At 41.6% G+C, this 14,681-nt stretch overlaps 1 pseudogene; it reads right to left on the bottom strand.

The window, feature by feature from the left end:
* Positions 1–250: 250 nt before the first annotated feature.
* LOC126594038 (peroxidase 21-like) overlaps positions 251–14,681 on the bottom strand; it is a 57,484-nt pseudogene continuing 43,053 nt past the window's right edge.

Here is a 14,681-nt window from a genome sequence, read left to right as displayed (position 1 = left end):
TAATTTAGTTTTGGATACTTTCTTTACTTTATAAATAGACCAAACTTGCATGTATCAAGCCCATATATAGTTTCCACAAACTTTGTCTTATGGTTCATGTTAGCAATTTCTTTTGTAATAAAGTTTGAATTTCACAAAACGAAGAACGAAGTTGGTGATTCCATTACCATATAACAAAGACAGAAAATTTAAAGTTGATAATTTATTTTACATATGTTGAGAGACATGCAACCACGCAATATAGTCTCGATTAACTTGCATTCACATATTGACAATCCTTCCTCACTTCTCCTTGGTCCCCAGTAAGAGGGTTGTTCTCAGACAAAAGAAGGGCAGCCCTAGAAAACTGCTCCCTGAAGTAGCCGTTATCAGTGGCCATATTTTCCACAAAGGGCAATGTCGATGGGTCAGAACCCAGTTCTTGGTCCACGGTGGGCAGACCCTTGTGGCTTAGCAGGTTCTTGTAATAATAGTTGTCGAGAAGCATGGGTGTTTCACGGTCGTTCCTTGCGTAGACGACTGCTTTTGGGTCTGGGGTCGGAGTCGGGCACCGACCTGTGAGGTATTTGGCATGGTCACGGTCTAGGGTTGGATCGATGATTGGGTAGAGCCTGTGTACCAGGTTCACACAGTGGACTTGACCCCCAGAGTGAGCTCCTGCATGTTTACAGAAAATAAAAATTTTCATTCTTAAATAAAGTGTGTGTTTTAATTTAAGGTTAATATCAATTTACTACCTTAAAGTTTCTTAATTTTCAACATTTTATACATCAATTTTTTTTTGTCCCTGTTTGGTACCAAAAGTGATAATTTTGGGATACTGTCATACATCCCCTAACTGATGACGTATCCTCTATGTGGATACTAACTAGGTGGATATTAAAAAATACAGGCCACGTTGATATTAAAAAATTTAAATTAGAAAAACTAAAAAAATTAAAGAATTTCTCATAAGACCCAAAAAGAAAAAAATTAACTCCGGAAAGAGGGCTTGCTTCGTATGGAGAGCTTGGAAGAGGAGAGTTTGGAGTTGAAGGTGGTGGTAGGGGTGGCAAGGAGGTGGATCAAACACTTGGGCTGTGACGTTTTGGGGCTGAAGGTGGAAGACAAGAAGGAAGCAGGGTGGGATTGGAGGTCATCACTCCTACGCCGTCGCATGCACACACGCATGCACGCTGTTGCTCCTATGTCGTCGCACCTTGCTGGGTTCATCCTTCCCCACCAAGGTCATATACCTCACCTCTGTTCGCCGTCCGTTTTTCAAATGGATCTGGGTCTTGGCTTGCAACTTTGTTTGCAAGCATGGCGGATCCCTTTGTTTTGCTTTCTCGCTTCTCCGAGAACTGAGAGAAGGTGAGAGAGGGTTGATGGAAGAAAGGCTGTTTGGGTGGGCGAGATTTAGTGCTCTGGTAAGGAATTGGACGCATGAGTTGGGAGGGAAGAAGGGATGTTTGGGAAGGGATGATGTGCAGGGAAGAAGGAGGGTAAGACAAAATAATTTTTCTTTCAAATTTTTAAATTTTTTAATATTCACATGGCCTACATTGATATGTTGCACTTATTCGTTGTCCACGTGGGTGCCATGTCATCTATTAACGGAGGTTGTAACGAAAAAACTTAACAGATGTATGAAAGTGTCCCAGAATTATGACTTTAGGGCTCAAACTAGGACAAAAAAAACATAATGTATGAAATGTGTTTAAAACTAAGAAACTTCAGGATAGTAAACTAACATTCACCCCTTCTTTCACTATTAGGAAAAACCATTTGCGTGACAAAGAAAAATTCGTCGCGCAAGTGTGTTTTGCACAACGAAACAATAGCTTCGTCGCGCAAGAATGGTGCTACTTCGCACAACGCACACGTTTGTCATGCAATACTATATGCATGAAAAAAGTGGGTAATTTTTTTTGGTGCAAAAAAAAATTGCTCGACAAAGTTTTCTTGCATGACATAGGCTTCTTCGCGGAAAGTTCATTTAGTGTTTGGGTCAAAGCATTCTGTGCATGTGAATAAGCAGAATGACGAAGTTTTTCCCACGGAAACCTTGCGTGTCACAGGCTTTGTCACGCAAAGTCCATTCAGTTTGTGAGTTAGAGCATTCAGTGCACGTGAATAAGGGGAGTCAATACCGTATTTAGTGTAGATGTTTGCGGGACAAAGGCTTCATCGCGCAAAATCCCTAACCTTCCAATAAATATGCACTTTTGCTATCCTTATTCTTCACAATTCATTTCGAAAACGCTTTACTAGTATGTAGATTATAATCAATTTGTTCTTTGATTTTTGGTACGATGGCCAACTGTGGTGCGTGTTCGTCAAAGACAATGGATGGTGAATGTTCCAAAAAAGGTTTGAGTTGTAAATTTTTCATTTTGTATAAAGTTTTTATTTACCTTCAGTAGTATGAATATATATTTTGTTGATAGACATGAAGAAAAGAGCTAAGGTACGGGTCCGACACACTTATGATGGGAGTCGTTACCGAATCAATTCTGACGAATTAATAGGGGTTGTGAAGTCAGATATGTGTGCCATGTTTTGGTTCGACATTGGAGTATTAGTGCTTGACAAATGTGATGTGGATTGGGAGTCTTGGAGAGCCATCCCCGAGGAGCTGAAGATGCACTTGATCAATGAGTTAGCTTTATGTGTTAAGTTATTAGTTAAATAATAATTATGTTTATTAAATTTAATATAATAGTGAGATTTTAATTTACTAATTTTCGCATGACAGCCTAATGGGGACATTGACAAAAGTAACCCAAATATGATGAAGTCTATCGACAACATCTTCAAGTCTCGTTTCCTGGAGTGGAGGCATGATAATCAAAGTGCGGCAGAACTACAATACAAATACCAGCGGAATAGTGGGAAGTGTTTTTATTTAAAATAATTTTATTGCTTATTTAATAATGAGATATGAATTAGAAGTTTTTTTTATTAAGAACAATTTAATTAAATATGTACTTAATGTTTATTTTGAATAAAATTAATGCATTTTAATAAATATTTATATTAATTAATTATGCATGAATGATTTAATGAAATAAGTTCTTGATTTTTTAAAAAATGCGCGATGAACTATGGTTCGTCGGGCAAAGTGTTCTAAAAATGCGGCAAAACGTAGTTGGATGGCGCCAAAAGTGGAAGCACCATGTTTTACGCGACAATGCTTTCGTTGCGCAAAGTCTTTTTACTTTATTGAATTTAACCAGAATGCAGGAAGGCAGAAGCTGTAAAACAATTGCAGTAGCTGCCTACCTCCTGAAATTTCCAGCAATTCTATCGATGTTGTTGTTAATCTCATATGTATATTTTCCTAAATAACTTATTTAATTTCCATTCATTTAATTTTTTTTTGTTTGTAGTCTATAATTGTTAAGAGTTTATGTATTTGCATGCAAAGATTTTTCTATGGATGTACAAAAAATGGTATGCAATGTTCATATGAGCTTACTTTCTCGTTTTATAATTAGTTGGATTTTGTGAATGGATACGAAAGTATGATTGCGGCCCAATTAATTCTTGAATTGTTCCAAAATTTTGGGTAGTTTGAGAATGCATAGTTACATGTTGTATTTTGTGGTTCACGCATTAGAGTTTGAACGTGGAAAATTTGGTAGCATATCTTTGCATTCTTCGGGTGCATCGTAGTTTTTTTGTATATACATCGTGCACTTGAAGAACTGCAGGGAGATGCTGCCTAAATTTTCTCACGATCAAACTCTACTGTGTTGGAATCATAAATTACAACACGTAACTGTGCATTCTTGAATGAGATAAGACCCATATCGGAGGCATAAGGTGGCATGTCATAATTGAAGTTGTTGTAACCCTTGTAAATTTTTTATGTTTGTAGGTGATATGGACAAACTGTGGATATATAATCCTAACAGATGTGCTGATGATTATTTGGATGGAATAAATCAATTCATTGATTTTGCAATTGCAAACAACTGGGGTTCAACTTAAATTTAGTGTCCTTGTAAAAAGTGTAACAACTCAATCATTGAATATTTTGACACTTTTCGATACCATTTAGTTAGAAATGGGATAATGGAGACCTATACTACATGGAATCATCATGGAGAACCAATACAATATGCTTCATCCTCACACCTTACTTGAGTAGTGGTGATAGTTGAATCTGTTGTGGACCTAAATGAACAAATTATAGACATTATCAATGATGTTTTTCCAAATGCTAGTTCAAATATGATTAAGGAAGTAGAAGATGACGTCCCTCCCACCATGGAGAGTGAAGCATTTGAAAAACATGAGAAACTATTAAAAAGTGGCAAGCAAGAATTATACCCCGGTTGTAAAGAATTTTCGGTGCTCACAGCCATTGTTGAGTTAATGCATGGCAAAATAAAGTTTTGTATGTTGAACCGGTGTTTTGATTACTTGTTGGGGGTTTTCAAGAGGATACTTCCAAAGGAAAATTGCCTGCCTAAAGATGATAAAGTGCAAAGAAGGTGTTGAATGGTCTTGGATTAGGATATGAAAAAATTCACACGTGTAAAAATAATTGCATTTTGTTATACAAAGAGAATAAAGTGTTAGATAAATGCCCTGCATGTAATGAGTTGCGGTTTAAAATGACCACTCAGAATAGAACAACGAAGATTCCACAAAAAGTTATGCGTTATCTCCCATTAAAGCCCAAGTTGCAGTGATTGTATATGACAATACACACTGCAAGCGACATAAGGTGGCATAAGGATAGACGAGTAGAAGATGATGTTATGAGATATTCTGCAGATGGAGAGGCATGGAAAGAGTTTGATCGGTTGTACCTGATTTTGCATGTGAGCCCTGGAACATTAGATTGGGACTTGCAACAGACGGGTTTAATCTGTTTGAGATTCTAAACCAAAACCACAGCACTTGGCTAATCGTCGCAATTTTGTATAATTTCCCACCTTGGAAGTGCATGTAAAAAGAATATATGATGATGATATGATTGAAAACCGAAGATCTGGGCATATCTATTGATGTTTGTTTACAACCGTTGGTCGATAAACTAAAAGAATTATGGGAAAACTGTGTTCCCATGTACGATAAATATATCGAGAAGATGTTCACTTTGCGAGCAATAGTGATGTGGACTATAAACAATTTTCCCGCGTACGCTATGATGTCTAGGTGGAGCACTAAGAGTTATTACGCATGCCCAGTTTGCAAAGAGAACATAAAGTCTGGTTGGCATGCGAGAAAAGTTTGTTACCTAGGGCATCGTAGATGGTTGCTGTGGGACCACAAGTGGCGTTAGAACGAGACAGCCTTCTTCAACAGCACAGAGATTCGGCAAAGACCCAGAGAATGGTACGGAGATGAAATTTTGGTTCAGGTGAATCATTTGGATTTTGCTCCGTTGGGCAAATCTGTAAATAGGACAAGACCAGACACACATCTGAACTAGACACACAAGACGAGTTGTTCGAGCTCCCGTATTGGTTGAAATTAAAATTAAGACACAACATCAATGTAATGCATGTTAAGAAAAATGTGTTTGATACAGTGGTGGGAACTATACTAGACATTGAGGGAAAAACAAAGGACATAATAAAAGCTTAGATGGATCTGGAAAAAATGGGCATTAGGCTAGGTGTATGGATGATGAGGGATGGAGACATAGCTAGAAAGAAGCTTGCATCATTTTTTATGAAACCGGATAAGAGGAAATTTTTTTTTGTAGTTTCTATCTTTTGTACAGTTTCCAGATGGGTATACTTCAAGCATTGGCCTTTGCGCAATGTGAATGGAGGCAAATTTTTAGGCCTCAAGAGTCATGATTGTCATGTATCCGATAGAAAGATATTTATTCGGCAAATTTTTAGGCCTCAAGAGTAATGATTGTCATATATACGATAGAAAGGTATTTATTCGCCATAAATACTTTAGTTTGTGATGTATTTATGATTTGACTAATTTTACACATTATTTTGTTTATTGATGCATGTGGAGCAAAAAATAATCAAGAAGCGACACATGGATTTTTGGGTGAAAAGGAAAAAATTACCCTCAAGGCACTTTGGGATTCCTACGTGCGAGCAGTGGACAATCATCCCTCAATCAAGTTAAAAATGCCCAAAATAGGTAACAAATTCAAAGTTATTTCATCCATCCTCATCCTATATTTTCCACAAGGTAATTATTTCATAACCTTCAAAACATTCCATATAAATTGAGTTAATTGGCTAATTAATGGATTTATTCCTAATTAATCCATTAATTACCAATTAAATCACCCATTTCACACAAAAATACCCCAAAGGGCCGGCCACCTTTTTCTCAAAAGGGGGACCGGCCATGCTCTATATATTGAACCCCATTTTCTCTAAAAACCTAGGTCCACACTTTTGCAAAACTCCAAAAACTCTCTAAACACTTTTTTCTCTAAATTCTAACTTTGGCAACGGAGGTTCTTTGGCCAAAGCCCCCACCATTCATCGTGGGTGCATGAGGCTTTTGGCCTTAACTAAAGGTGTTAATTGTTTTGTAGGTGCAATTTTGTCCAAGATCAAGGAGGAAGAAATTTGCATCCACAAATTGGTGCTTTCATTGAGAGAAGAGTCACACACTCGTAGAAGACTCCTGCATCAAAAGGTTTTTTCTATTTATTTGTCCATATGTAGATTTTTGTACGTTCTTATTATTAGAATTTTTTATTTGCAAAGATTCTTTGATATAACGTAAAAGAGAAATACAATGGTTAGAAATTTAGAAAATTCCAATATTCAAGAAATGGGACCACGACGATCCACGAGGCTAAATATGATAATAAGAGCAGCACTATCGCTATGGGGCTCCACCATGGCAACCATTGCTGTGGCCACCATTACCCGCGGCGAGGTCCATGACACCGCCACCACGTCCCGAGCCGTGCCATCCAAGGCCCATGACATCAAAGCCACGACTCAAGCCTCGCACTCGCATGCATCATGTGCTAAACAGCCTGTTCTAGTGGCTAAGCTTGCTTTCACGGGCAAGCCTGCTCCCACGACCCAGCCCACTCTCGTGGCCCAGCCTGCTCCCGTTGAGCAGCCCACTCATGTGGCCCAGCCTGCTCCTGCCGAGCAGCCCACTCTCGTGGCCCAGTCTGCTTCCGCGACCCAACCTACTCCAACGGCCCAGTCTTCTCCCGTGCCCTTCCAAGCAGCCCAAATCGATCCAAGATTAGTTCAACCATCCCGACTCTAAATTTTCAGACCGACGATCGAACCATGAGCATTTTCACCACATTTTTCTGTTGATTTGATATTTCCCAACTCAAATCTCGCACCTGAAGTCTACCACACTTCTACTGCTTAAGGAGACGCATTTCTTCCAAGTTATTCCAACCTAAATGGAGAACAAGATTTGTGTCAACAATTCATAGAGTTGACGAGTGTCATCGCACATCAGACGACCTTGGTGAACTAACTCTTGCAGCGTACTGAGATGTAACGTGCCCCAGACGAGGTTTCTCCAAGTAAGACAAGGGCAGATAAAGAACCTCTCCAGCAGTGTCCTAGCAAGCAGCCACTCGACCAGCCATGAACTGAGCGTTCAAGCAGTGTACACTCTCAATTGGGCCCCCGAGATAGTGTATACTCCCGCCTTAGCGCGTTGAGGAGCGTACACTATTGAATAGGCTCACGGACGAGCATACATTCACGGTTGGGGTCACACGCCGATAGTCAACATAAGCAACCTTCAAGGTGAAGTGTTCAACCGGAGTAGGTAGCACGACGGGCGGAGAGAATTAGTTACTCAATCCGGCTCAAGTTCAACCGGCAGCTTGGGAAAAACTTGCTCGCCTGCTAGGAACACACCATACGCACCGCATCCGCGACATAGACTAGCCAAACACATGGATCGAGTAGGCAGAGCCTTCATGCAAGTTCAGCATGCCTCATTTCACATATTTCAAAAGGGATGAAGACCCGGAGAGACATTTGAAGCACTATCAAAGCGCAATGATCCTTTATCGAAACAATGACGATCTCATGTGCAAGATATTCGCCACCACTCTACAAGGCGAGGCGCAAGATTGGTTCTACACCCTGCTGCCATATTCCATCCAGAGTTTCGATGAACTTTTTTTGGTTTTCACTAAAGAATATTCATCCTATCGCTCGATAAAAAAGAAGTTCGACCATTTGTTCAACGTCAAGAAAAACCCAAAGGAGTCGCTTCACAACTATGTGAAAAGGTTCAAAGCAGAGAAGGTAAGGATAGTTGGATGCAACGACTTGATAGCTAGATCATCATTCCAAAAAGGGCTTCCAGCAGACCACTCGCTATTCAAAAAATTGATCTTGAAAGAAGATCTAACTCTGGCAGACTCTTTTGCTATGGCAGAGAAGCATGCATTTTGGGATGAGGCTTGCCAATGCACATTCAAGAACTTGAAGAAATACCCACCATCACCTCCTTACTATCCAAACAGGAAGCAACGGATGACTTATTCACATATTTGACAGTATCTAAAGCAGCAATAAGCTCTACCATTATGTGAGAAGAGATGGGGGCCTAACTACTTGTATTCCACCGTTCAAAAGCTCTTATCGATGCTATCAGAAATTCAAAAGCTAACTTTGGCGATAATTGTTGTAACTTGGAAGCTCAAGTTTTACCTTCAAACACACGCAGTCACCTTTATGATGTACTATTCCGCCCAATCCAGACGCGCGACGATAAAGGCGTAGACCTTGGTGGATGCAAAGTTTTCTGACGAACGTAACAATTTAGCCCAAAAGACATACCAAGGGTAGATGAACACTGGAAGGACACACTCGGAAGCAAGTTTTGTCTTCGTCGCCTTAAAAGATTCTATATAGGAGCGACATGTACCGGCAGCTGAGCACCACTTCTTGCTACTTGTCACACGGCCCTAGCCGACCCTTACTCCATAATTCAATTCTAGAGTGGCCCAATACCGGTAGTTGAGCATTTCCTGCTATGTGTAACATTGCCCCCATCTCCATAGCTCCATACCACTCATTCACGATGCAACAGAGCGGTCCAACGATGCCCTGGAGGTAGCCGAGCGTGCTCTAGCCTTGTTTGCTCTACCCAATGGAAACTTCTGGCATTTGCATGTCCACATCGCATCCAACTACAAAGGTTTGAGAGTAGGCGTAGTCCTTGTCACCTAGACGGTTCAATGTCTGAATAGGCGATCACTCTAGGCTTCAAAGCATCCAACATCAAAGCAGAATACGAGACCCTACTAGCAGGTCTCCGAATGGTAAAAAACTTGGCGTTGAAAAAGCTCACAATTCATTTTGATTCCCAGGTAATCACTATTGAGACTGCTTGAGGCATTTCAGACTTACACCTTCATTCAAGTTTCACAGATCGACAACGCTCACATAGACGCAGTAGCTGGCCTAGGCTCTGCCCTCGACCACCAACTTAAATGCTCTATTCCGATGGAGTATCTAGACGAGCCAAGCATAGAGGCAAAACCAACAGCCGATGTGTCACAGGTTAGTACAACTCCAAACAGATAAGATTTCATTGTAGCATTACCCACGAAAAGATTGGAGTCTAGGAAGCTCTAAGTCAAGGCAGCACACTACTACATATGGAATGACATTCTCATCCGAAAATCTTACACCAGACCACATCTCTGCTGCCTAGCGCCTCCCGATGACTTGAAGGTTCTAAGCTCAATCCATGAAGGCATTTGCGGAAATCACTCCGGAGGTCGATCTTTAGCACATAAGGCTTTTAATGCAGGCTACTGCTGGCTTACCATACATCGAGATGCTAAAAAGTTAGTACAAAAGTACGATCGTTGCCAATATTACAAGCCGGTACCATTACTGTCTGCCAGCGAGCTACACCTGCAGACGAATCTTTGGTCGTTCATGCAGTGGGCAATCGACTTGGTAGGACCTATGCCGCCTGCTACTGGGTGCAGAGACATGATGATCGTGGCAATCGATTACTTCACCAAATGGGTGGAAGCAGAGCCCAAGACGACCACGATTCAGATGGACATAGAGCACTTTATATGGATGAACATCATTTGTTGATTTGGCATCCCTCAGTCTATCTCACTGACAATGGCCTGCAATTCGTGGGCCAAGATGTGGCAAATTTCTTCCAAAGTATGGCATCAAGTAGCACATGTCCATGCCAAGATATCCTCAAGGCAGTAGGCGGGCTGAAGCATCCAACAAGATGATCCTCAACTGCCTCAAGAAATCCTTCACCAACAACAAGGGAAAATGGCTAGACAAACTCCCCGCATGTCTATGGGCATATCGCACCACCAAAAGATGAGTAATCGGTGAGACTCCTTTCTCTTTGGCATTTGGCTCAGAAATAATCATTCATCCTAATGTCATCAAGCCAAGTATCACCGCTCTACTACCAAGCATTGAGTAGAACAGTAAAGAGATGGCCACAAGCTTAGATCTGGCAGAGGAGAAGCGTAAGCAGACCATCATCTGCATCGTAGCCTACCAACAATAGCTCATTTCCAGCTACAACAAAAGGGCCAAGATCCGGCAGTTCCAGCTCGAAGATCTAGTCTTAAGAAAAACCTTCATCACTGCCCACAGAGAAGGCTCCAAAAAGATGGATCCCATATGGGAAAATCCGTACAAGATCAACAGAGTAGGCGGCAAGAGTAATTACACATTTGCCACCATGAAACGAGAAAACGATCACAAAACAGTGAAGCGCCTACAATCTGAAGAAGTACCATGTGTGACCTCTCGCTACATTAAATCCCGAAGACTCAAGCAGCTCGACGGATACCACCTCACAAGTCGATAACTATCTAGTTGTTATGCAGTTCCTACCTTACAACTAAGTTCTCGTTTGTTTCACTTATTTTTCAATGAGGAATTCAGAAGTAATCACAACTTGGCTCAGCTGCATGCTTACAATAACTGATCACCATGCTCTCCAGTGCGAGAGGGTGAACCAATTCCCCGACACCCACATGGGTCAGCTCTTCAAGACAGGAGGATAAACTTTACACTCCGAATATCTAGACGTGGATGAGCCTGGCTGCCCTAGTATAACTTGATGCATGATGGCTTGCGCCGAGATTCCTAGAAGTAGCCACAATAGTCTTTTTCAAGGCTTAGCTAACTGAAGGATTTTGGGTCTCTTGGCCTAATCCGACGAGAACCGGGCCTTAGAGATAGAGAGAGGACATTATGTAATATGTCCTAGAGACGGCTGCCTTGGAACCCTAAAGCTGCTACCGAGTGCACTAAAGTAGCCTATGATTTTTGGAAGACTACCTACGACTTGCCCTTCGAGCAATAAAACCACACTAGACTTATACAACCGCACATTTTTGTGAAAGGTTAAACAAGCTAGCGTGCATATACGAAGCTTTATCCACTACCGACATACTACGTAGTCGATAAGCTTTACATCTGCCAAGCCCAGAACAACCTACACCAAGTCCTAAAGTGTTGTGATACTTGCTATGCAACTTACAGAATTGGAGAAAGCCAAGGTTAACAGCCTAGTTGTTACGCGGACTTGTGTGCTTCTGTGAGTAAGGCATCCGGCAGCCAACCTTATGGCTAACAACTTTGCAAAGTTCTACACCAACACCTACGGCTTCATAGGTTACGCTGGCCTGTCTGCTTATAGAAAAGTAGCACGCCTGCCACTGGTGTATAAAGTCTAAAGGTTAGGGCATGAACAAAAAAAGTGAAGATGAAGAAAAACGAAGGAAGCATGTTTATTAACAACTAGCAAAGGCTGAAGGAGTTCAAGCAAAACAAGAGCTACAAGTAATAACAAAGAAAATCATAAAGGCTACCTAGAAGACTACACTTCAGCTTGGACATCCCATGACTACTCGGTCGCCACACCTTCAGCAACTGCAATGCTCTTAACAGTGGCTTTATCCAGCGCTTCACCCCCAGTTGCCCCATCTTGGGCACCAACTTTTCCAACTACTTCACTAATGGAAGCCTCAAAAGTAAAAGCAAGCATGTTTTCCGGAGAAATAGAGAAGGTCTCGAAACCTCGAGCCCATCTTTCTCACCTTTCAGCTGCTCATCCTCCTCGAGTAGACCAACACGGACGCGCTGCAACTCATCCACTTCCTTCTTCAGACTTTCGTTGATCTTCAGTACACCTTGAAGTTCCAACACTTGGGCTTCAAGCCTATCGATGATTCTCTTGAAATGGATCACTTGATTATAAGAAGCAATCAACTCTTCAACCTTTGCATAAATAGTGAAACAAAACTCGGAACTGCAAACTTAAGATGTTGAATCTGAGGTATGTAACATCCAATCTCTTTCTCTAAACTTTCATACTTAACTTGGATCGTGTCAAGCTTAGTCTTCAAGTCAATAATATCTTAGCGAACGGTCTTAAGCTACAGAGAAGTGGGGGTAAAAATATTAGACCCTTTCAAAGCAACGAGCTCAGAACCTAACCTCTTGATCTCCTCATCCAACCTCTTGATCTCCTCGACCGAGGAATAAGCTTCAGCTGTTATAGTCTTCGCCACCTCCTTGGTAACCTTGCTATATTTGCATCATAACAAGTAGATTAGTCATTCTATATTGGGTCTATGCTTCACAAATGAACTTGGGCAAACAAACCTTTCTAAACACCATCAATAAACTTGGCACAAACGTTCATGTCTTCAAGCTGATCTAGTTTCAAGAGCACGCAGATCTCAGTAGCCTCCTCAGAAGCAGGCTTAGTGGATTTCTCACAGCAACCCACGTGAGCAGCCTTCTCCTTCCCAGCAGGCGAATTAATCTCAGCAGCAGAGGAAGTGGGCCTTAGCGCCACTTTACAAGCAGAATCCACCTTATCGCTTTTCATGATAGGAAGCCTTTTTCGAAGGAGAACCAGACTTTGCTTCTAACAGACGTTTTGGCACAGACTTCGGCACTTGGGGCATGACAAGACCTCTACACTAAGCAATACTATCAGTAATTGTACAAGCCATTCTCAAAATGGTAGGCACCACATGCTCAGATCTAGCAGCCTTTTTTTTCCATTGGAAGAAGTCATGTCAATCACAGGACTCTCGGCAGCAGGCAGACCCTCACAAGCAGCGGATGAAGTCTTCAGTTTTCTCAACCGGCATCTCTTAAGCAGGTGGGGACGATCTATTCTTTCCACCTTATAATAGGCTCCACGACAGCATTCAAAAGAGCTAATGCATTTGCCTCGATCCTTTTTACCTTCTTTCGAGAGAGCAGCCAACGCTATTCACGGTACTCAGCAGGGGAGCTCAACCCATACTGGCTTTTCCCTAATTTTTTTCTCGGACCAGCAGGTAGGAGGCCTGCATGCCCAGAATTCTAGCAGCCCATGAGGCCCTCGACCTTTTCATTTTTCTCAATCGCCCACTTGGCCCGCGTCAGGACCAAGAGCCCAAAGGACAATAACCATGCGACTCGCCTAGCACTACATCCCAGCACATCAATCCCCGACCCCAGCCGTGCAAGTTGCCCTTGGCACTAGCCAAGCCAAGCGGCCCAAGCAATGGTCCTTGCCACAATACCTCTTTGGCCCATGCTGAGCCGACTCCTGGCCCCTACCAGCCAACGTGCCGCATCACCCCGACGACTGCCCTGCGACAACACTATCCAAAAAGAAGATAAGGAAAATTAAATTTTTCTTACTTCGGTGAGGCACGGAGAAGACATAGAAAGCAATGAAAAACGGTCATTTGCACGCGTAAGATGTAGAAGATTGCTAGAGGAAGGGGTACAAATATCCTCTAAGTTCTCTCTCGCTCTCTCTCTTGTATGGTAGAATAAATTGCTCTCCAAAGTTGATTTAATAACCCACTTAAGGTGGACTTAAATAGGCTTTGAGAATAAATTTATTTCCCTTTCCTAGAATGATCTAATTTCTAATTAAAGAGGGAATCAACATCAAAATAGGAAACAATCTTATGTTTCCTCAAGCAAGAAGATCTTTACACCTGCTGCCATTTCCTACGAGCAGCCCAACAAGGGTGGGGGCATTTGTGAAGCCAAAAATAATCAAAAGACAACACGTGGATTTTTGGGTGAAAATGACAAAATTACCCTCGAGGCACATCGGGATTCCTACGCGCGAGCAGTGGATAATCATCCTTCAATCAAGTCAAAAATGCCCAAAATAGGTAACAAATTCAAAGTTATTTCATCCATCCTCATCCTATATTTTCTACAAGGTAATTATTTCATAACCTTCAAAACATTCCATATAAATTGAGTTAATTGGCTAATTAATGGATTTATTCCTAATTAATCCATTAATTACCAATTCAATCACCCATTTCACACAAAAATACCCCAAAGGGCTGGCCACATTTTCTCAAAATGGGGACTGGCCATGCTCTATATTGAACCCCATTTTCTCTAAAAACCTAGGTGCACACTCTTGCAAAACTCCAAAAACTCTCTAAACACTTTTCTCTCTAAATTCTAACTTTGGCATCGGTGGTTTTTCGGCCAAAACCCCAAATTCATCGTGGGTGCATGAGGCTTTTGGCTTGAACCAAAGGTGTTAATTGTTTTGTAGGTGCAATTTTGTCCAAGATCAAGGAGGAAGAAATTTGCATCCACAATGCAAACTACTAGTGAATTAAAAAAGAGTACAGAACAGGGCAAAGCCCGAATGATCAACCGTGAAAGCATGGGTCGCATTTGAGTTGCTAACATTTTGTGCAATGTTCCTACAAGATGTTG

Source organism: Malus sylvestris, chromosome 12 (assembly GCF_916048215.2).
Source record: "Malus sylvestris chromosome 12, drMalSylv7.2, whole genome shotgun sequence".
In the NCBI taxonomy this organism is placed as follows: domain Eukaryota; kingdom Viridiplantae; phylum Streptophyta; class Magnoliopsida; order Rosales; family Rosaceae; genus Malus; species Malus sylvestris.
This window is presented reverse-complemented; position numbering and strand designations above follow the sequence as displayed.